The sequence below is a fragment of the Oncorhynchus masou genome, chromosome 28, assembly GCF_036934945.1.
Source record: "Oncorhynchus masou masou isolate Uvic2021 chromosome 28, UVic_Omas_1.1, whole genome shotgun sequence".
Lineage (NCBI taxonomy): Eukaryota > Metazoa > Chordata > Actinopteri > Salmoniformes > Salmonidae > Oncorhynchus > Oncorhynchus masou.
In genome coordinates, this window is record NC_088239.1 from 35,725,544 (window position 1) to 35,750,436 (window position 24,893).

Sequence of the window (24,893 nt, forward strand, 5' to 3'; positions counted from 1 at the left end):
AGCGGGCCTTTTCTGTCGGCGCTGGACATACAGATGTGTGCTGGTTATCAAGGGGCAAAGTATTGACACTTTTTTAAAATTGAGAGACAAGCTTAAAGTTTTCTTTACTGACCATAGTTTTCACTTGTCTGACTGCTTGCATGATGATGAGTTTCTCACCTGAATGATCTGAATCTAGGATTACAGGGACTCTCCGCAACTATATTCAATGTGTGGGACAAAATTGAGGCTATGATTAAGAAGTTGGAGCTCCTCTCTGTCTGCATTAACAAGGACAACACACAGGTCTTTCCATCATTGTATGATTCTTTTGTGTAAATTAACTCAAGCTTACGGACAATGTCAAATGTGATACAGCGAAGCACCTGAGTGACTTCGGTGCGCAATTACACAGGTATGTTCCCGAAACGGATGACACAAACAACTGGATTCATTATTCCTTTCATGCCCTACCTCCAGTTACTTACTGATATCTGAACAAGAGAGCCTCATCGAAATTGTGACAAGCGGTTCTGTGAAAATTGAATTTTATCAGAATCCACTGCCAGATTTCTAGATTGGGCTGCGCTCAGAGTATCCAGCCTTGGCAAATCGCGCTGTTAAGACACTGATGTCCTTTGCAACCACGTACCTATATGAGAGTGGGATTCTCGCCCACCACTAGCATGAAAACTAAACACAGGCACATACTGTGTGTGGAAAATTATTTAAGACAGACTCTCTCCAATACAACCCAACATTGCAGAGTTATGTGCATCCTTCCAAGCTCACCCTTCTCATTAACCTGTGGTGAGTTATTCACAATTTTCAATGAAGGTTTTATATGTAAGATGGTTAAATAAAGAGCAAAATTATGTATTATTATTATATTATTATTTGTGCCCTGGCCCTATAATGAGCTCTTTGTCACTTCCCACGAGCCGGGTTGTGACAAACTCACACTCATTCTTATGTTTAATAAATGTTATCATATAGTGTGTGTGTGGCAGGCTAACAATGTTGTAAAAAAAAAAGATTTGAGAGTGCACTGACCCTGGTGCTATAGAGGGGGTACGCAGCTGGAGGTTGAATGTTTGAAGGGGTACGGGACTATAAAAAGTTTGGGACCCACTGGACGAGATATTTATCGAGAGAGAGGCCAGTATAAAGGTAAATGTTTTCCATAATCCCTCTCTCGTTTCCTCTCCTGGCAGTAGAGCAGCAAGATTATTTGGGGGCTTACTTTGGATTTGTGCCCTGTTAAAACCCACCAGGGAGTAGGCCTATACCATTATAGGGGTAGCACACACCTTTTAATGTTCCACATGGGAACACACACACACACACACAACCACAGAGAGAGAGAGAGAGCCGAGATACACAATCCAGTGACCAAATGCAAACAAACAAACAGTGGATGGAAAAGGAGTAGATATATCTATCTACCTCAATAGATCCCTAGACTGTACTAGATCCTAACGTTACCTCACACAAATTATCAATGAACCCACCAGTTACAACCCCAAATCCGTAAACACGGACACCCTCATGATACACCTCTGCTGTTTTCAACAAAGATCTCAGCGATCACTGCCTCATTGCCTGCATCCGTGATGGGTCGGCGGTCAAACGACCACCCCTCATCACTGTCAAACATTCCCTAAAACACTTCAGCGAGCAGGCCTTTCCAATCGACCTGGCCCGGGTATCCTGGAAGGATATTGGCCCTATCCCGTCTGTAGAGGATGCCTGGTTATTCTTTAAAAGTACCTTCCTCGCCATCATAATGCCCCATTCAAAAAATGTAGAACCAGGAACAGATATAGCCCTTGGTTCTCTCCAGACCTGACTGCCCTTGACCAGCACAAAAACATCCTGTGGCGTTCTGCATTAGCATCGAATAGCCCCTGTGATATGCAACTTTTCAGGGAAATTAGGACCCAATATACACAGGCAGTTAGGAAAGCTAAGGCTAGCCTTTTCAAGCAGAAATGTGCATCCTGTAGCACAAACTCCAAAAAGTTCTGGGACACTAAAGTCCATGGAGAATAAGAGCACCTCCTCCCAACTGCCCACTGCACTGAGGCTAGGAAACACTGTCTCCACTGATAAATCCACAATAATTGAGAATTTCAATAAGCATTTTTTGACGGCTGGCCATGCTTTCCACCTGGCTACTCCCACCCTGGTCAACAGCCCTGCACCCCCCACAGCAACTCGCCCAAGCCTCCCCGATTTCTCCTTCACCCAAATCCAGATAGCTGATGTTCTGAAAGAGCTGCAAAATCTGGACCTCTAAAAATCAGCCGGGCTAGACTATCTGGACCCTCTCTTTCTAAAATGATCTGCCGAAGTTGTTGCAACCCCTATTACTAGCCTGTTCAAACTCTTTCGTATCGTCTGAGATCCCCAAAGATTGGAATGCTGCTGCGGTCATCCCCCTTCTTCAAAGGGGGAGACACTCTAGACCCAAACTGCTACAGACCTATATCCATCCTACCCTGCCTTTCTAAGGTCTTCGAAAGCCAAGTTAACAAACAGATTACCGACCATTTTGAATCCCACCGTACCTTCTGCGCTATGCAATCTGGTTTCAGAGCTGGTCATGAGTGCACCTCAGCCACGCTCAAGGTCCTAAACGATATCATAACCTCCATCGATAAGAGATATTACTGTGCAGCCGTATTCATCGACCTGACCAAGGCTTTCGACTCTTGCAATCACCACATTCTTATTGGCAGACTCAACAGCCTTGGTTTCTTCTCTGATAGTTCAATGTGTCAAATCGGAGGGCCTGTTGTCCGGACCTCTGGCAGTCTCTGTGGGGGTGCCACAGGGTTCAACTCACGGGCCGACTCTCTTCTCTGTATACATCAATGATGTCGCTCTTGCTGCTGGTGATTCTGATCCACCTCTACGCAGACGACACCATTCTGTATACTTCTTGCCCTTCTTTTGACACTGTGTCAACTAACCTCCAGACGAGCTTCAATGCCATACAACTCTCCTTCCGTGGCCTCCAACTGGTCTTAAATGCAAGTAAAACTAATTGCATGCTCTTCAACCGATCGCTGCCTGCACCTGCCCGCCAGTCCAGCATCACTACTCTGGACAGTTCTGACAACTAAAAATACCTAGGTGTCTGGTTGGACTGTAAACTCTCCTTCCAGACTCACATTATTAAGTATCTCCAATCCAAATTAAATCTAGAATCATCTTCCTATTTCGCAACAAAGCATCCTTTACTCATGCTGCCAAACATACCCTCGTAAAACTGACCATCATACCGATCCTAGACTTCGGCGATGTCATTAACAAAATAGCCTCCAACACTCTACTCAAGAAATTGGATGGAGTCTATCACAGTGCCATCCGTTTTGTCACCAAAGCCCCATATACTACCCACCACTGCGACCTGTACGCTCTCGTTGGCTCTCGTCGCTTCATACTCGTCGGCAAACCCACCGGCTCCAGGTCATCTACAAGTCTCTGCTAGGTAAAGCACCGCCTTATCTCAGCTCACTGGTCACCATAGCAGCACCCACCCGTAGCACGCGCTCCAGCAGGTATATCTCACTGGTCACCCCCAAAGCAAATTCTTCCTTTGGCCGCCTTTCCTTCCAGTTCTCTGCTGCCAATGACTGGAACGAACTGCAAAAATCACTGAAACTGGAGACTCATGTCTCCCTCACTAGCTTTAAGCACCAGCTGTCAGAGCAGCTCAGAGATCACTGCACCTGTACATAACAAATCTGTAAATAGCCAATCTGTGACAAGATTGCGTTTAGAGGTAGGTGAAGGAGTCAGGCGCAGGAGAGCAGAGATGTCCGAGATGCGTAATTTTAATGGGCAAGTCCACCAACATACAGGTAAGGTACAATATCAAAATCAAACGCCCACGACAACAGAGAAACCTGTTACTCACGAATGGAGGAACAAACAAAGCTCCTAAATGTATACACACTCAGCATAAATACGTGAAGCAAAATGGCCACAACCTAAACGAGCAACATCACAATAAATAATCCCGCGCAAACCTAGACAGGCAACAGGGTTAATTACACACAGAAATGAAGGCAAATGAAACCAGTTGTGAAATAACCAAAGACAAAACAAACAGAAAAGGAGAAAAGGATTGGTGATGGCTAGTAGGCTGGCGACGCCGAGCGCCGCCCCAACAGGGAGAGGAACTACCTTCGGTGGAAGTCATGACACCATCCAAATACCTCATGCCCATACTGTATTTATTTATTTATTTATCTATCTTGCTCCTTTGCACCCCAGTATCTCCACTTGCACATTCATCTTATGCACATCTACCATTCCATTGTTTAATTGCTATATTATAATTAATTCGCCACCATGGCCTGTTTATTGCCTTACCTCCCTTATCCTACCTCATTTGCACACACTGTATATAGACTTTTTTCTACTGTATTATTGACTGTATGTTTGTTTATTCCATGTGTACCTCTGTTGTTGTATGTGTCGAACTGCTTTTTCCTTATCTTGACCAGGTCACGGTTGTAAATGAGAACTTGTTCTGAAAAAGCCTACCTGGTTAAATATAGGTGAAGTAAAACCTCTACGCACCTACATGCCCCTTTGTTGGAACCCTAATCAAAATCCTACGGGTGTTACAGCAACGTTGCAGATCTGTGGCCGTCACAAACAGGCAGGCTGTGTTCGGGCTTTTGATCCTACGACTTATTTGAAGACAAGATTGATTCTGTAACAACCTGATTGTCAGTTTAAAGAGGATGACATTGTGTCATACATAACCTTTCACCTTCAGTCATTTTGAGCATTTTATGTTACTGTGTTGATCTTTGTTCTGCATGGCTACGTGTGTGTGTGTGTGTGTGTGTGTGTGTGTGTGTGTGTGTGTGTGTGTGTGTGTGTGTGTGTGTGTGTGTGTGTGTGTGTGTGTGTGCGAGAAAGAGAGAGCAGGTAGCCATCTGCCACATTAGTAACATGATCACTTCACGGTTAAAGCGGTCCTCTGCATCAGTGACAAAGTGGAACCTTTTTTTCAGTGTCTGTTTGTTTGTTTAAGATGATATGGCTGACTGGCACAGAGACTGGTGTGTTGCTGGGAGAGACAGTCCTGAACACTTAAAGGGATGGTGTGTCTTTAATATATTAAGTAGGGAAACAAGGTCGAGTGGTGCCTGGTCACTTGGCACACACACACACACACACACACACACACACACACACACACACACACACTTAATAGTATAGACAACACATCGCTGACAGTGTCTATAATAACCAGTACAGCCAGAAGAGTTACAGTTACAAGTTTGATCCCAACAATTCATAAAACAAAGCCTCCATCACCAGCACCATAAATACAGACCTGAGATCTGCTGACAGGTGCAATTACTGGGTCTACGCTATAGCTAGGCTATGTTTTAGCTCTAAGCCAAGAGTTTTAGTGTGCATGTCCATGGCTATAGTTATAGAGCTAGACTATAGCCCTGGGCAAGGATAAGGGCCAGATTTATCCCTGCCCAAGGAAACAGCCTCCACTCTTGCGTATAGAGGCATGTCCACAAACTGTAGTGAACGAAGCACACTAGACACACTTAAAAAACATCAACCACTGTGAACTCTAGCTAGACTCTATAGCTATAACTATAGCTTATAGGAAGATTACAGACCTGAGCAGGGGTGAATAAGCACCATAGTTACTGTCCATATCCGCACAATGTAGTGTATCTTTGGAACACCACACGACAGCTGGGGCCTTGTAAAGATACAGTATAGGCCAGGGACATGGTCTATAAGGTAACAGGCTGTGTATACAGTACTGTATGGTATCCGCTAGCCAGGCCTATATTCACTGTAGCAGTGAGCTTGGGATGACTGGTGGATGTGGCTTGGCTAGTAAAAGTGCTGTACAGACTGAAAATGGAGTGAGCGGAACAGGGGCGGCTGACTAGCTGTGGATGGTGACATAGCTCATGGGCGGCAGCATTTTTATGTGACAATAATAGAAGGATGAGTTACTGTGACGCCCCGTTGTGCACCCTGCCCTCCTCTGTGGGAAAAAATGTATTGCAGCACCACTCAGTGTGTGTGTGTGTGTACGTGTGTACTTGTGTTAGTGTACTTGTGTCTGTATGTTAGTGTCCTTGTGAGTGTGTGTCATGGCGTTTCAATCAGCGGTACAGTACCTTGACCTTGCATGTCTAAAGGCCTACGGTAGCCTATGTGTTTAGCACGCTAATGTTATGTCAAAGCACCATTTCATTACCATGGACCACTTGAGCTCATTAGCTAGTCTCGGGACTAAGTGAAGAAACGCTTGCTTGAGTTAACAACGTTAGGTAAGAGACATAGCCTAAACACGCACCTCTTCACTTCTTGTTTACATACAGTACATGATTAACATTGACCGTGGCCATTTCACGTTACAGTGAAAGATGGGAATTATTCTGGTTCATACATAAATGATATACAGTCAGGTCCATAATTATTGTCACTGCCCTCCGTAGCTGAGCCGGACCTAGAGACTTAGGCTACAGTACATCCCAAATGGCACCCTATTCCCTATTTCTTATGAACCCTGGTCAAACGTATTGCACTATAAAGGGAATAAGGGGCCATTTAGGACGAAGCCATAGTAGAGTTTCGGACCTGGCATCCTAACACTCAGGTTGTGGAAGTATGGTGTCAGCTCTGTGATCCCTTCTAATCGTCCTTCTGCTATGACCACTTCTTGTCCCAGTCCCAAGCCGTTGCCCCTACTGCCTCTATCGCTACATCCTGAAGGGGAATGTAGTGTGACCGCTTAGCAGACTGGGAAAACTGTGGTTGTGTTCACAATGATAGGCCAGCCTACTGTTTTTTTTTGTACCAATATATTGGGTCTGTGAGTTGACATGATGACAGCCAAAAATGTACCTAAAATATACCCGGTTCTTAATGTGACTCTTGTTGCTGTCTTAATTTTTCCTTTTCTCTCCCTCCCCACCTCAGGAAGCCACTGGAGGTTCTGATTACACTACTCCTTCTACTGCCCGGCGTGTCTCTTACGTCTTTCAGTTTGTTTTCTTGCAGGTCACGTTGTCTAATAGTGTGTTAGGTTTCCTATTATCCTCGTCATTCCTTAGAGCCACTCGTTACTTCCCCCCCAAGACACCTGTAGACAGGGAGGAATGAATAACCATGAGGTTAGTCATCACACCAAACCATACTCATATCTCGTTGCCTGTCTGTCTACTCCGAAAAATGTTCAGGTTCTTAAATGGTTTTTCCTCACTCTTAAGGTTTCTTGAAGAACTCTTGCCAAATAAATCATCTTTGAGTTCAGTGTGGGGTTCTTGACATAGCATCTACAGTTCTTAAGAATTATTAAAGGTTCCTGAAATGTATGGAAGCCTATAGATGTATCCCTTTCATAACACACAGTAAACTGGCCAGTGTTGACGAGTATTGATTTTACATACATATCTAGTGTTGATTCAATAGTTAAATTTAACACACTATGGTGTAAAAGAACCCCAGTGTTTGTGTTAATTACCAGGGTTGAACCAAAACCACACCCATCATTATCATATTTCCCAGCATGCTTTATTGCAGGTTTATTTTTAGGATAGTTTGTTTCAATATCTATGTTTTTGCATGTACATTGATTCCTTAATCCTATGCTACTCAAATATAAATAACATACATTTTTCTAAACTATTTCAATCTGTTATTTGAATTTATTGCACCTGTTACTGAAATGGTTGTTCAACTTTAGATGTTTAAGGTAGTCTCACATCTTAGCCTTCCAAATCCTGGCTGTCAAACCCCTACAGCAGGTTCGTCACTAGTTCCCACAGCCACAAAGTCATAAACCCCGCCTATTTATACAATTTATCATCTTCAAATGTGATTTTAAACCTAACCTTCCTTAACCCTAACCCTAACCACACTGCTAACCTCATGCCTAACCCTGACCTTAAATTAAAATTAAAATTTTGATTTTGTGGCTGTGATATCTCGTGGAAATCCTAGATAGTGTCCATCTGTGTGTGTTTCCAACCTGTCTTACCATGTAAATAAAATGACTAATTCCCAGACACAGCTCATCAATGTGGAAGACCGGACAGGGGCCTTCGTTTGCATGGATGAGCAGAGGGATGAATAATGTTATCAGATTGTCAGTGTAGACCTCCCCTCCCCCCTCCTCCTTCTCTCCTCTTCTTTCTGTGTGTGCGTGTTTACAGTAAGGAGGATCGGTGCTAGGCCTGCCATCCATCACACCACCATGGCCTTTCAGCACACCTCGCAGCCGGCCACTCCCGTCCGCTGGGTTTATTAAAAGCCTGAGTGTGATCGCTGATCTGGCTGACAAAACACACACACACACAAGCATCACACGCACACCCAGCAGTGGCAACACTTATAGATCTTTGAAGAAGCAAACAACAATCCCAAACCAGAAAATGTTTTGGCCTTCCAGCAGGCAGGAGTGAGGTGTCGTCACTAGATAGCACAGCTACAAAGTAACAAAAAATCCTTAGACTCCCATCACTTCTAGTCAATCTCACATTGGCATGACCAGTCTAGTAGCTGCTCATCCTTCACTCTGCATAGAACATTCTTTATTTCCTCTTTCTATTGGTCGATGAGAGCATCATAAGTGGTAAACAGGAAGGCCACTGTTCACGGTCACATTGCCTCATGGAATTCCCCCAGCCAGGGAAGTTCAGTTCACACAGTCAGTGCTATGTTTGTCCCTGTGCAGCCACCATACTGAACTCCCGTAGGACAGATATGGAGAAATTGAAGCAAGATAAGTATTCATAGTTCGTATCCTTGACCTTTCTGTGTTTGTGTCAGGTTATATCAGATGGGTGAGGCCTAGATAGAGCAGGGCTATGCTCTTATTAGTACTGGCTGGGTCAGAGGCAGGCAGGCAGTCAGGGAGGGTGGGAGGGAGGGAGAGGGAATGAGAGATCTGTGACTATTGACTGCCCCCAGAGAGTGTTGATGCTCTCTTCGATTTCTGCCACAGAAAGCTAATGGTCCCTCTGCCAGTGGTAATGACCCCCCCTCCAGCTCCACACACACACACACACACACACACACACACACACACACACACACACACACACACACACACACACACACACACACACACACACACACACACACCCCATCTCCACTGTGTAGTGCAGCACTTCTGGTGTGTAACAGACAAAAGAAGGCTGTTAATACGTCAATAACTGACGACAGAGCTTACCTGCTAAGACAGCTCTGCTAAGACAGCTCTGCTAAGACAGCTCTTTGACTCTGTTGTTCACATCAGCACCAGTCCAGGGAAAGGGCAATTACAGTGCATTTGGAAAGTATTCAGGTACCTTGACATTTTCCCAACAAAAAGTATGTTACAGCCTTATGTAATGTGTACACTGGGAGTTGGGAAGCAAGTTCAGGGAGTGTATTTAATAAATAAATTAACATAGAACAAAACACACAGGAAGTGTACCGACATGAACACTGGAACAGAAACAACAACGCCTAGGGAAAGAACCAAAGGGGGTGACATATATATATATAGGGAAGGTGGCAGGTGATGGACTCCTGGTGAGTCTGATGAGGCACTGGGACACGTAACGATGGTGAGAGTTGTGCGTAATAATGAGCAGCCCGGTGATCTCAAACGCCAGAAAGGGAGTATACGTGACAGTAAACCCGCCCTGGCGCGCGGCTCTAGCCTCAGGATGCTGACCAGAGGAGTGCGCGGGAACCTGACGAGCCGGCTGAGGCACTGGAGCAGAGAGGAATATACTTGACACCTTACTCTAAAATTGATTACAAAAATATAATATATTCCTCATCAATCTACACACAAAACCCCATAATGACAAAGTGAAAACAGGTTTTTTGAAAATTTTGCAAATGTATTAAATGTGAAAAATGGATTTACCTTATTTACCTAAGTATTCAGCCCCTTTGCTATAAGACTCAAACTTGAGCTCAGGTGGATCCTGTTTCCATTGATTATCCTTGAGATGTTTTGTTTCTACAACTTGATTAGAGTCTAACTGTGTTAATTCAATTGATTGCACATGATTTGGAAAGGCACACCTGTTTATGGGGTGGCAGGTAGCCTAGTGGTTTGAGAGTTCGGCCAGTAACCGAAAGGTTGCTGGATCAAATCCCCTAGCTGACAAGGTAAAAAAACAGATGTTCTGTTCCTGAACAAGGCAGTTAACCCACTGTTCTCCGGTAGGCCGTCATTGTAAATAAGAATTTGTTCTTAACTGACTTGCCTAGTTAAATAAAGGTTCAATTAAAAATATATAAGGTCCCACAGTTGACAGTGCATGTCAGAGCAAAAACCAAGCCATGAAGTCAAAGGAATTGTCCGTAGAGCTCCGAGACAGGATTGTGTCGAGGCACAGATCTGGGGAAGGGTACCAAAAATGTCTGCAGCATTGAAGGTCCCAAGAACACCGTGGCCTCTATCATTCTTAAATGGAAGAAGTTTGGAACAACCAAGTCTCTTCCTAGAGTTGGCTGCCTGGCCAATCTGGGGAGATGGGCCTTGGTCTGGGAAGTGACCAAGAACCTGTTGGTCACTATGTAAGAGTTCCTCTGTGGAGATGGGAGAACCTTCCAGAAGGACAACCATCTCTGCAGCACTCCACCAAAGGCCTTTATGGTAGAGTGGCCAGACGGGAGCCACTCCTCAGTAAAAGGCATATGACAGCCCGCTTGGAGTTTGCCTGAAGGCTCTTAGACCATGAGAAACAAGATTCTCTGGTCTGATGAAAACAAGATTGAACTCTTTGGCCTGAATGCCAAGCGTCACGTCTGGAGGAAACCTGGCACCATCCCTACGGTGAAGCAGCATCATGCTGTGGGGATGTTTTTCAGTGGCAGCGACTGGGAGACTAGTCAGGATTGAGGGAAATATGAACGGAGCAAAGTACAGAGAGATCCTTGATGAAAGGTTCACCTTCCAACAGGACAATGACCCTAAGCATACAGCCAAGAAAACGCAAGATTCGGGACAAAACTGGGAGTGGCCCAACCAGAGCACGGACTTGAACCCGATCGAACATCTCTGGAGGTACCTGAAAATAGCTGTGCAGTGACGCTCCCCATCTAACCTGACAGAGCTTGAGAGGATCTGCAAAGCAGAATAGGAGAAACTCCCCAAATATAGGTGTGTCAGGCTTGTAGCTCCATACCCAAGAAGACTTGAGGCTGTAATTGCTGCCAAAGGTGCTTCAACAAAGTACTGAGTAAAGGGCCTGAATACTTATGTAAATGGAATATTTCGGTTGTATTTTTTTTAATACATTTCTAAAAAACGTTTTGTTTTGCATTGTCATTATGGGGTATTGTGTGTATATTGATGAGGGAAAAAAAACGATTTTAATACATTTTAGAATAAGGCTGTTACGTAACAAAATGTGGAACAAGTTAAGGGGTCTGAATACTTTCCAAAATGCACTGTAGGCTAATATAAGACCATGTTTCTTTGAAGTACGATTTCTTATTTTTCGTTAGTCATTCTAATGTTGAGAAATTATGGGGTTAATGTGTGTATTAGTCTACTGTACAGATGTAGGAGCTTAATTTAATCACCCCGTTGCAGGAGAACCTTCCTACAATGCATGACATTTTAATCTTGTAGTGTATTTGAGGTTTACAAAGCCTTCTGAAGTTTGTAATTTCTACTTTGTAATTAGGAAAATATATCAACTACTACAAAAATGTCCATTACTTGTAACGCACATAATTATTCACATTTCCTGTTGCTGCAGGATTATTTTCCTGTTGTAGAAAACTGGCTCAAAGTAAGATCCTATAGTAGACACCCATAGAGTTTGTCAGTCACTCCCAGCACAGAACAGCACAGTGATTGAAGGTGTCATCGGGGAAAGGTTTTTCAAGTCAACCTTGTCTTCACTTTCTCCTACCATCTCCCCCCTCACCTGGTTTAACAAGACGGATTTCCCCAGCCGGCCGACGGAGGGTTTAAGTGATGGTTGTCTTGGTCATTTAGGAGCAGTGCAATGGTTTTAGCTGTGCTGGCTGACTGCTCTAATGATCGGGGTAGGGCTGAAGGCTAGGCGGGTGCTGGGGCCTGGAGGTGCTTAACCCTGCTTGAAAGCCCAGTGAGGGTGCACTACGCCTGGGGCAGAGTGGTAGGGAGTTGTGGGGGTCTGTGTGGGGTATGGTAGGGTTGACAGAAGGACTCTTTGTTGATTAAAGTTGATGGTGTTAACCCTTTCTTACAGCTCTGCCTAGTAACAAGTGACTAATGCCACATGAGAACAGCAGCACAGCTTGTAGTATTGTGAAGGGGGCAGTGTCTGTAACCAGGAAGTGAGGTCATCGGAGGGTCATCTGCGACGGCTGACATTCTAGAACCCGAGAGAAGGGGAGATTTCTCAAACGTCCTTAGAAATTTGACAAAGCCATTGTCTCAGATATAAATAAAAAAGCCTTATATATGCCATTTGGGTAGGTGTCCAAATTAGTCAAGCTAGGCTGTCTACATGAATCCTGGTTGTCGGGGTTTTATAGGTGTGCTGATCATAATTCTAACGTGCAGGTTGCAAGGGTTGTAGAAATACAATTTTGCAGACAAACAAAAAGTCACTTCTGTTTCATTATTTCAACGTTTCCTCCTGTTTCAGTGTGTGTGTGTGTGTGTGTGTGTGTGTGTGTCCAGTTGTGAGTGTGTGCGTGCATGTGTGTGTGTGAGCAGCCTGTGTGTGGTGGTTTTGACCTGCCTCTGGGGCTGTGCTCAGCAAGGCATCTGTCAGGCCTTCTGACTACTACTCTGCCACCGCATCAACACCTGACCTTTAACTAGGGACCAGGGAACCACAGAGAAGAGGAAAGGTGAAGGAGATGCCAGTTGCACAACTGAATGCATTCACCCGAAATGTGTCTGCCGCATTTAACTCAACCCGTGTCGAGACAGACAGAGACAGGGTTACATGGACTACTGCCACCCTGGAACTCTGGGTGCACTTTCAGTAAGCTATATCTCCTTATCACATCGTCTTCTCTCAGTCTAAAGTTGCCCTCATGCTTCCCAGCCGAAACAGTTCATAAGAGTTTGTGCATATATTATTATTATTAATGTGTGTATATATATATATATATATAATATATATATATATATATATATATTATATATGTATATATATTATATATATATTATATATATATATATATATATTGTGCATTTTACCCCTTTTTCACCTCAATTTCGTGATATACAATTGCGATCCAATTACCATCTTGTCTCATCCCAACGGGCTGTGGAGAGGCGAAGGTCGAGTCATGCGTCCTCTGAAACATGACCCGCCAAACTTAGATTAATTCAGACTATTTTGAGGAAGTGAATACTGATGCCGTACATCTCAAAAATTGTCTCGTTTTTCAGGTGAAGGTCTTTTAAGGGAGTATGCAAGCACACTAGTTTGGTTCGCCTAGCTGTCTTCGGCCAGCATCCCGGAGTCTCCTCTTCACTATTGATGTAGAGACTGGTGTTTTGCGGGTACTATTTAATGAAGCTGCCAGTTGAGGACTTGTGAGGCATCTGTTTCTCAAACTAGACACTCTAAAGTACTTGTCCTTTTGCTCAGTTGGGCACCGTGGCCTTCCACTCCTCTTTCTATTCTGGTTGGAGCCAGTTTGTGCTGTTCTGTGAAGGGAATAGTACACAGAGTTGTATGAGATCTTCAGTTTCTTGTCAATTTCTCACATGGAATAGCCTTCAATTCTCAGAACAAGAATAGACTGATGAGTTTCAGAAGAAAGGTCTTTGTTTCTGGCCATTTTGAGCCTGTAACCGAACCCTCAAATGCTGATGCTCCAGATACTCAAATAGTCTAAAGGCCAATTTTATTGCTTCTTTAATCAGGACAACAGATTTAAGCTGTGCTAACAATTGCAAAAGGGTTTTCTAATGATAAATTGGCCTTTTAAAATTATAAACTTTTATTAGCTAACACAACGTGACATTGGAACACAGGAGTGAAGGTTAGTATATTTGAGTTAGTATATTATGTTTTTTTCAGGTGAATTAAACTGAAATGGCAAGCAACTTTGAGGCTTGTATAAAAAAATAACTATATTTTGGAGATTCTTATATTATCTCCAATGTATCGTCCATGTAAAAAACCTGTCTGTTTAGGATAAATAATATCTGACAAAACCTTTTTAATTCTATGCATCAAGCATTTAGCTTGAATTTTTTATCACAACACTGAAGTGTAAGTGTATTTTTTAAACGGACTGGATCTTTATATATACACACCACTTGGATCCTGTTTCAGTAATAATGAAATCAGATCTTGTTGCGTGTCCGATAATCGATAGGAAAAATTATGTGAACCCTTTGGAAATACCTGGATTTCTGCATAAATTGGTCATACAATTTGATCTGATCTTCAACTAGGTCACACCAATAGACAAAACACAGTTTGCTTAAATTAATAACACACACAAGAAATATACGTTTTCATGTCTTTATTGAACACACCTTTTAAACATTCACAGTGCACGGTGGGAAAATTATGTGAACCCCAACTGGTTGACCCTCCTTTGGCAGCAATAACCTCAACCAAACGTGTTCTATAGTTGCGGATCAGACCTGCACAACTGTCAAAGAATTTTGGACCATTCCTCTTTACAAAACTGTTTCAGTTCAGCAATATTCTTGGGATGTCTGGTGCGAACTGCTCTCTTGAGGTCATGCCACAGCATCTCAATCGGGTTGAGTTCAGGACTCTGACTGGGCTACTCCAGAAGGCGTATTTTCTTCTGTTGTTGATGTACTTCTGTGTTTTGGGTCGTTGTGCTGTTGCATCACCTAACTTCTGTTGAGCTTCAATTGGCGGACAGATTGCCTAACATTCTCCTGCAAAATGTCTTGATAAACTTGGGAATTCATTTTTCCGTCGATGATAGCAAGCTGTCCAGGCCCTGAGGCAGCAAAGCAGCCCCAAACCATGATCCTCCCTCCATCATACTTTACAGTTGGGATGAGGTTTTGTGGTTGGTGTGCTGTGCCTTTTTTCTCCTCGTGTAGTGTTTTGTGTCCCTTCCAAAACAACTCAACTGTAGTTTCATTTGTCGACAAAATATTTTGCCAGTAGCACTGTGGAACATCCAGGTGCACTTTTGCAAACTTCAGACATGCAGCAATGTTTTTATTGGACAGTGGCTTCTTCTGTGGTGTTCTCCCATTAACACCATTTTTGTTTAGTGTTTTACATATCATAGACTAGTCAACAGAGATGTTAGCATGTTCCAGTGAATTCTGTATGTCTTTAGCTGACACTCTAGGATTCTTCTTAACCTCATTGAGCATTCTGTGCTGTGCTCTTGCAGTCATCTTTGCAGGTTGGCCACTCCTAGGGATAGTAGCAACAGTGCTGAACTTTCTCCATTTATAGATAATTTGTCTTACTGTGGATTGATGAACATCTAGGCTTTTAGAGATACCTTTGTAACCCTTTCCAGCTTTATGCAAGTCAACAATTCTTAATCTTAGGTCTTCTGAGATCTCTTTTCTTCGAGGCATGGTTCACATCAGGCAATGCTTCTTGTGAATAGTACACTCAAATTTTGTGAGTTTTTTTTATAGGGCAAGGCAGCTCTAACCAACATCTCCAATCTCGTCTCATTGATTGGACTCCAGGTTAGCTGACTCCTGACTCCAATTAGCTTTTGGAGAAGTCATTAGCCTAGGGGTTCATATACTTTTTCCAACCTACAGTACACTGTTAATGTTTAAATTATATATTCAATATACACATGAAAAATACAATGTGTTATTAGTTTAAGCACACTGTTTAAGCACAACTCCATTGTTGTGACTTAGATGAAGAGCAGATCAAATTTGATGACCAATTTATGCAGAAATCTAGGTAATTCCATAGGGTTTGCATACTTTTCTGTATTCAAAAGAGTACTTTACTTCCTTTTTCCAAATATTGTTCGGTGAATCATGAGTGACTTCATAATTGGTAACAAGTTTCAATAAAAAAATGTTTTTGCATTTCTGTGTTAAAGATAATTTGGTGCATTTCTCCCCATATTCCATCCAGTTCGCTTTATTTATTTTTTACACTGGATCTTTCTTGAATAAGTTCCTCCATTTATTTTTTATTTATCCTCTAACTTATTCTGTGCCTCTATGGTACAGTTTTTATTGTCATCTATTTTTACTGTTAGTCCTTCAGTTTCCTTTGTTAACATGGACTCTTTTGACCTAAATTGCTTTTGTTTTACAGATGAGTACTGAATTGCATTGCCTCTAAAGGCACAATTAAAGTGTCCCATACAATAAAGGGATCTGCTGTACCTATGTTATGTCTGAAAAAGTCTGTTATAAATTCTTCTGTCCTAGTTAAAAACAAGTTATCATCCAGTAGGCTTCGATTAAATTTCCAATATCCTCGCCCATGTGGAAATTCTGTAAGAGTAATATATATGCCAATGTTCCGACCGCATTCTGTCCCCTATCAACACTTTTTTAAACTTTTGGTGGGTAACAGAGAGAATGACATAAGAAAGTAATCAAGACCACCAGCTTGATCAAGCCTCTGCCATGTGTATCTCACTAGGTCAGGGTGTTTAAGCCTCCATATATCCACTAATTCCAAAATATCCATGACATTCATGATTTCCTTAATTGTCTGAGGGTGATAGTTTGTAGTGTGAAGTCTCGTTCACTGACTCGATTTCTTCTAGTTCTTTTTTCTGTTCTTACAGTCCTCTCTTCTTCTGTTCTTACAGTCCTCTCTCTCTTCTTTTGTTCTTACAGTCCTTTTTCTGTTCTTTCAGTCCTTTTTCTGTTCTTTCAGTCCTTTTTCTGTTCTTTCAGTCCTTTTTCTGTTCTTACAGTCCTCTCTCCCCTCTCTGTCTCTGTCTCTGTCTCTGTCTCTGTCTCTGTCTCTGTCTCTGTGTATGTGTGTGTGTGTGGGAAACATGTTTACATAGCCAAAGCGAGTGAAATAGATCAAACAAAAGTGAAGTAAATAATCAGAATGAACAGTAAACATTACACTTACTAAAGTTTCAAAATAATAGAGACATTTCAAATGTCATAGTATATTATAGTCCCTTCCTCCCTGCTCTGCTTGGCAGGGAGTCACAGACTCTGACCGTTTGTGACACTGCCTCCCTCGGGCAGTTCCAGGCACAGATGAGCATTGTATCTGACAGGCCAGCTTTGTCTTTGCAAGTCATTAGCAGTTTCTTGGCTGATTCTCCCTCCTCCCGCCACTGTCGCATAGTTGCCTCCTCCCCCCTTTCCTTCTCGTCATTTAAAAAAAATCTCTCCGTCCCCTCTTTATTCTCCACCTGTAGCCAGATCCACAGGGTAAAGAATAGAGAGGGGGATACATGCGAGGGTGGTAGGGGGGCTCGGTTCTGTGATATGGAAGTGATTTTATATATTAAGAAAATGACAGTGAGGTGTGTGTGTGTGTGTGTAAACTCTGAGGAAATAAACTGTTATTGCCTTGTGTTCGTGTGTGTGTGTGCGTGTGTGTAAACTCTGAGGAAATAAACTGTTATTGCCGTGTGTGTGTGTGTGTGTGTGTGTGTGTGTGTGTGTGTGTGTGTGTGTGTGTGTGTGTGTGTGTGTGTGTGTGTGTGTGTGTCTATGTTTATGTGTTTGTGTGTGTCGTCCCCATAAGAACTGTAAACAAACAAAAATTTGACCAGCTGGGAAGCAAATGCTATTTCTAGGGAGTTTAGTTAGTTTTAGGGTTAGGAGCTTGGATTAGATTTAGGGTTAGGTTTTTGGGTTAAGGTTAGGGTTAGTAATAAGGTTAGGGTAAGTGTAAGAGTACAGGCTTTGGTTAGGGGTTAGGAAAAATAGGATTTTGAATGGGACTGAATTGTGTGTCCCCACAAGGTTAGCTGTACAAGACTGTGTGTGTGTGTGTGCATACATCTGCATGTGTGTCCATGCCTTTTCACTGGATTTTCCTACATCTGGTAGGTATGTGAAGTGTGTGACTGCTCTGCTGATTGGGAATGCATGGATTGCAGAGAACCACAGTGCCTTCTAGTAGTCTAGTACTGTACTGCCTACTCTTACCACATCACCTGTGGACCTGTTGTGTTACATTAGCAGGAGGACATTGACTTGACAGGGTGCTGTTGAGGTAAAAGAGAATGGCAATAGACGTGTGTTTGCGTGCACATGCACTCTACTGTTTGTTACCATGGCTCGGTAGTATCACACCACCTGCCCTACGTACTTCTCGCTTGATGTCCAATGGCCTTACCCCCTCAACCACGGCCCTACTCTACTACTCTACCGTACGCTACCCTACTCCAACACCTCTACATTCACACTAGCAAGGATAATAGAGCTTGGAATGTTCAGTATCCTGCTACTAGACTGCAACAGCTGAGTGCTAGCCTGGCCAAGCTTCACACTTTAGCCATTTATTAGGCTACAGAAATAGTATATGGAAAGTGTATGGACAGACGATGGAGACTACTTTTTTGTTGTTGTTGCTGTCCTTTCATGATGAGTAGCTAGCTAGGCTATTCAAAGTGGTGAGAGCAGAGCAGCAATTGAAACAGCTGATCTGATTCTAGGTGATGGTGATGCCGTGTGCCCAATGGTGTGTGTGTTTGTTCAGACAATCAATGCCACATCAGTACATGCCTGGAAAGCCCCAGGAAGCTGCTCAAATATTAGCCTCCCAGAGACAACCTCCTCTGTCCTCTCTCGCATCAAGTCTCAGTTAGGTGGGAAAATGTCAGAGAAAAGTAACCAAGTGTAATGGAAAATTAAGAGAAGTTCACAGATTTTTTTTTTTTTTTACATTGGTGTTGTCTGTCTGTCTGTCTGTCTGTCTGTCTGTCTGTCTGTCTGTCTGTCTGTCTCTGTGAGATCTGACAGTGGAGAGGGACACTGGACAACACATTCTGTCACCCCTGAGGGTGGAGGGGTTTGAAGGCATAAAGTAGCTAGGCCTATGTACAGTGCCTTGCGAAAGTATTCGGCCCCCTTGAACTTTGCGACCTTTTGCCACATTTCAGGCTTCAAACATAAAGATATAAAACTGTATTTTTTTTGTGAAGAATCAACAACAAGTGGGACACAATCATGAAGTGGAACGACATTTATTGGATATTTCAAACTTTTTTAACAAATCAAAAACTGAAAAATTGGGCGTGCAAAATTATTCAGCCCCTTTACATTCAGTGCAGCAAACTCTCTACAGAAGTTCAGTGAGGATCTCTGAATGATCCAATGTTGACCTAAATGACTAATGATGATACATACAATCCACCTGTGTGTAATCAAGTCTCCGTATAAATGCACCTGCACTGTGATAGTCTCAGAGGTCCGTTAAAAGCGCAGAGAGCATCATGAAGAACAAGGAACACACCAGGCAGGTCCGAGATACTGTTGTGAAGAAGTTTAAAGCCGGATTTGGATACAAAAAGATTTCCCAAGCTTTAAACATCCCAAGGAGCACTGTGCAAGCGATAATATTGAAATGGAAGGAGTATCAGACCACTGCAAATCTACCAAGACCTGGCCGTCCCTCTAAACTTTCAGCTCATACAAGGAGAAGACTGATCAGAGATGCAGCCAAGAGGCCCATGATCACTCTGGATGAACTGCAGAGATCTACAGCTGAGGTGGGAGACTCTGTCCATAGGACAACAATCAGTCGTATATTGCACAAATCTGGCCTTTATGGAAGAGTGGCAAGAAGAAAGCCATTTCTTAAAGATATCCATAAAAAGTGTTGTTTAAAGTTTGCCACAAGCCACCTGGGAGACACACCAAACATGTGGAAGAAGGTGCTCTGGTCAGATGAAACCAAAATTGAACTTTTTGGCAACAATGCAAAACGTTATGTTTGGCGTAAAAGCAACACAGCTCTTCACCCTGAACACACCATACCCACTGTCAAACATGGTGGTGGCAGCATCATGGTTTGGGCCTGCTTTTCTTCAGCAGGGACAGGGAAGATGGTTAAAATTGATGGGAAGATGGATGGAGCCAAATACAGGACCATTCTGGAAGAAAAAAACCAGATGGAGTCTGCAAAAGACCTGAGACTGGGACGGAGATTTGTCTTCCAACAAGACAATGATCCAAAACATAAAGCAAAATCTACAATGGAATGGTTCAAAAATAAACATATCCATGTGTTAGAATGGCCAAGTCAAAGTCCAGACCTGAATCCAATCGAGAATCTGTGGAAAGAACTGAAAACTGCTGTTCACAAATGCTCTCCATCCAACCTCACTGAGCTCGAGCTGTTTTGCAAGGAGGAATGGGAAAAAAATTCAGTCTCTCAATGTGCAAGACTCATAGAGACATACCCCAAGCGACTTACAGCTGTAATCGCAGCAAAAGGTGGCGCTACAAAGTATTAACTTAAGGGGGCTGAATAATTTTGCACGCCCAATTTTTCAGTTTTTGATTTGTTAAAAAAGTTTGAAATATCCAATAAATGTCGTTCCACTTCATGATTGTGTCCCACTTGTTGTTGATTCTTCACAAAAAAAATACAGTTTTATATCTTTATGTTTGAAGCCTGAAATGTGGCAAAAGGTCTCAAAGTTCAAGGGGGCCGAATACTTTCGCAAGGCACTGTATTTAACATCTTTTTCAGTGTATGTGGATCTGTACGGTGTTACAGTTAAACTGGTCCCCCAGGAGAGGGAGAGTTGTTTATCCAGGTGTGTGATAGCAATATTACTATCACAATATTTGGATTGCTGTGTTGCTGGTGTTGTTGTTGTGGTGTGTTTTTTAGTAACTGGAGCCATCAGGTTTCTCTCAAATTGGCTGACGAAACAAAACCTGTACCAGCTGGAGAGGTATGAAAGGTAGAAAAGAGAACGAGCGTTCTGGAGCAAGATAAATAAAGGGAGGTGGTGAGAGAAGTGAAGCAGACCAAGGCAGTGAGAGGTTGCTGGAGCGAAGGTGCAGGTACTGTACCTCCCAGAGGCTACACCAGATGTTTCCTCTCCTCTACATCTCACTGCCCTGCTAGAACACTCACAGCCACCTTGGCTTTATATAGACGGGCTATAAAAAAACAGCCAGACTCCACCCAGTACAACCGATAAAACAATGGAACGATAACATCAGGTCTCGGTATGGACCTGCTTAGTGTTCGGAGCTAGACTTGTGTGTGTGTGTGTGTGGGGGGTGTAAGGGGTGTTGCAAATGCTCATATTCAAATGTAAAGTGTTGGGCTATGTGACTAGGTTGGCCTATAGGTGTGTGTGTGTGTGTGTGTGTGTGTGTGTGTGTGTGTGTGTGTGTGTCAGTGTGTGTGTGTGTGTGTGCGTGTGCATATGACTGTCCACTCCCTTGAAGCTTGTCCTTGTTGAGGTCATGTGACACAGTGTGCTCCATCTACTTCTGATAGTGACGGAGGCGTTTTTGCATACCAGACATGCCTTTTAACAGCTTCATGTAGGCCACAGTGCACACACCCACTTTCCCCTGCCTGTGTAGCATAACGCACTGCCATACGCACACATTCTCCAGCCCGCGTAGCACGATGTACAGTGCACACACATTTGTCCAGCATTGTCCTAGAAGTACACAAACGTATGCACACACATGCACCTACATGCACACAGAGTTTGCCCACCACCCATCCACACACTGCTCATTCCATTCCCTTACGAGGTGAGCAGCTTATTAAGGTACGCTGTTATTGCTGTGGATGGGGTTGTCTCACCTCTAACGTAAACAGGTAGCGTGTGAGTGTAAACACCTTGGCAGGCATGGGCATTTCTGAGGAACGTGTCTGAGCTCTGAGTGGTGGAGTAGCCCAGCTAACGTCACTTACACAAGTCTACCTGGCCTTATTTAGAAGAGCTCTGGAGAGCCAGGCAAACACTACTAGGCTGAGGACAAAGATTGTCTATGTGTGGCTGTGGCTCATCTTAATGTTCATTGGGTAGGCCTATGTGGTTTAAAGGTTTTATCTCCAGGTACTAATAGTCTACAGCTTTTCTTGTATGAGAATTAGGCCTATGCTATGTCTTCTTCAGGTATTTCAGGTTAAACTTAAACACTTTATCAAATAGTTTTCTCATGTTCTGTAATGTTTTTGTATTCCTAACCTAAACAACAAGGATTCTTTCTTCAGTGAGAGGCCATTCATTTCCTGGAGTTATTGAAAAGTAGGGCCAGGACGAAACCAGTATCGCAATACTCGTTGGTATCGTGGCACGAAGCGGATTTAACAGCCCCAGTGTTGGAAACAAACATCATCATTATGTTGTCATCCAGAGTCGTAATGATTTATTTTCCAAGCTATAGCACACTATTTTTACAAACAGCATGTTTTTTAAAGGACCAAAAAAGTTTGTCTGCTTCGTGTTCTCATTTATGCCATGGAAGAAATATTGCAATACTGGTATCGACACAGCCCTATTGAAAAGCCTTTCTCCCATAGAGATATGGATAGAGCATTCATCTTTGTATCTGTACGGTTATAGCGTCTGTGACAGCATGGGCAGAGCCATTCTCCGGTTTGAACTAGTCTATTTTCTTTTTTTACGATTGGCTGATCCCTCTGATGACCTGGTTGGACATGACTAGAACAGGGTCACTAGGAGAAATCAGGTAAGGAAGTTGGAAGTCATACTCAGTTAACAACATTAAAATGGTGGAAGAAGAATTTTCTCCATTACCCTCCCTGATGAACAGTGCCTTGCAAAAGTATTCATCCCCTTTGCTTTTTTCCTATTTTGTTGCATTACAACCTGGAATTTTATTTGGATTTCGTGTAATGGACATACACAAATTGATGAAGTGAAATGAAAAAAAAAACTTGTTTACATTTTTTTTTTTTATAAACGTGGAGAAAGTGGTGCGTGCATATGTATTCACCCGCTTTGCTATGAATCTCCTAAATAAGATCTGGTGCAACCAATTACCTTCAGAAGTCACATAATTAGTTCAATAAAGTCTAAGTGTCACATGATCTCAGTATATATACACCTGTTCCTAAAGGCCCCAGAGTCTGCACCACCACCAAGCAAGCAGCACCATGAAGACCAATGAGCTCTCCAAACAGGTCAGGGACAAAGTTGTGGAGAAGTACAGATCAGGGTTGGGTTATAAAAAAATATCCAAAACTTTGAACATCCCACGGAAAGAATATGACACCACAACAAACCTGCCAAGAGAGGGCTGCCCACTAAAACTCACAGACCAGGCAAGGAGGGCATTAATCAGAGAGGCAACAAAGAGACCATAGATAACCCTGAAGGAGCTGCAAAGCTCCACAGCGGACATTGGAGTACCTGTCCATAGGACCACTTTAAGCCATACACTCCACAAAGCTGGGCTTTACAGAAAAGTGGCCAGAAAAAAGCCATTGCTTAAAGAAAAAAATAAGCAAACACATTTGGTGTTTGCCAGAAGGCATGTGGGAGACTCCCCAAACATGTGGAAGAAGGTACTCTGGTCAGATTATGCTTTTTGGCCATCAAGGAAAGCGCTATGTCTGGCGCAAACCCAAAACCTCTCATCACCTTGAGAACAACATCCCCACATTGAAGCATGGCGGTGGCAGCATCATGCTGTTGAGCTGTTTTTCATCGGCAGAAACTGGTCAGAATTGAAGGAATGATGGATAGTGCTAAATACAGGCACATTCTTGAGGGAAACCTGTTTCAGTCTTCCAGAGATTTGAGACAGGGACAGATATTAATCTTCCAGCAGGACAATGACCCTAAGCATACTGCTAAAGCAACACTCGAGTGGTTTAAGGGGAAACATTTAAATGTCTTGGAATGGCCTAGTCAAAGCCCAGACCTCAATCCAATTGAAAATCTGTGGTATAACTTAAAGATTGCTTTACACCTTCGGAACCCATCCAACTTGAAGGAGCTGGAGCAGTTTTGCCTTGAAGAATGGGCAAAAATCCCAGTGGTGAGATGTGCCAAGCTTATAGACACACCCCAAGAGACTTGCAGCTGTAATTGCTGCAAAAGGTGGCTCTACAAAGTATTGACTTTTTTATTTTACCTTTATTTAACTAGGCAAGTCAGTTAAGAACAAATTCTTATTTTCAATGACGGCCTAGGAACTGCGGGTTAAATGCCTGTTCAGGGGCAGAACGACAGATTTGTACCTTGTCAGCTTGGGGATTTGAACTTGCAACCTTCCGGTTACTAGTCCAACGCTCTTAACCACTAGGCTACCCTGCCGCCCTGAGCTGACAAGGTCCACTTTGTGGTGTGAATAGTTATGCACGCTTATTTCTTGTTTGTTTCACAATATAAAATATTTTGCATCTTCAAAGTGGTAGGCATGCTGTGTTAATCAAATGATACAACCCCCCCCCCCCTCCCCCAAAATCTATTTTAATTCCAGGATGTAAGGCAACAAAATAGGAAAAATGCCAAGGGGGTGAATACTTTCACAAGCCACTGTAGTGCAGTGTAGAGCCCTCAGCCTCAACACACTGAAGAGATACTGTAGGAGCATGTCACCTGTAGGGAGACTCATTAGCTTCTATGCTAAAGCTGATTAGCACCATTTAAGATGACAAATCTTTTGTCTTCTCACTTTATGAGGAGCCCTCTGCTGCTTCTTAGATTTGAATGATTCACTGCTGAAACCCCCTTGGTGTTACTATTATGGCAACGGTGTTGTTTTTTCTCCTTTTTCGGGCTAATATTAAACTTATAACAGTGATTCAGACTTGTATGATTCTTTCTGTGTTGTGTAGTCATGGAAAGAGAGCAGTCATATCCAGCATCAGTTATCTCCGCTGAGTTGAGGGCTCTGATTGGCTGGGAAAGTCTATCTGTGGTGAAGTGGGTGAATGGGTGAATGTTAGGCTGAGAATATGCTAAGTCAGGGGTTCTCAAACTGGGGTCGTGGAGGTACTGCAATGGTCCGCGGCCAGATA

At 43.0% G+C, this 24,893-nt stretch overlaps 1 protein-coding gene across 1 annotated transcript in view; it reads left to right on the plus strand.

The window, feature by feature from the left end:
- The window catches only part of LOC135517536 (zinc finger E-box-binding homeobox 1-like), a 95,511-nt gene that overhangs the window by 36,667 nt on the left and 33,951 nt on the right, over window positions 1–24,893 (plus strand). The gene's annotated exons all lie outside the window — the stretch shown is intronic.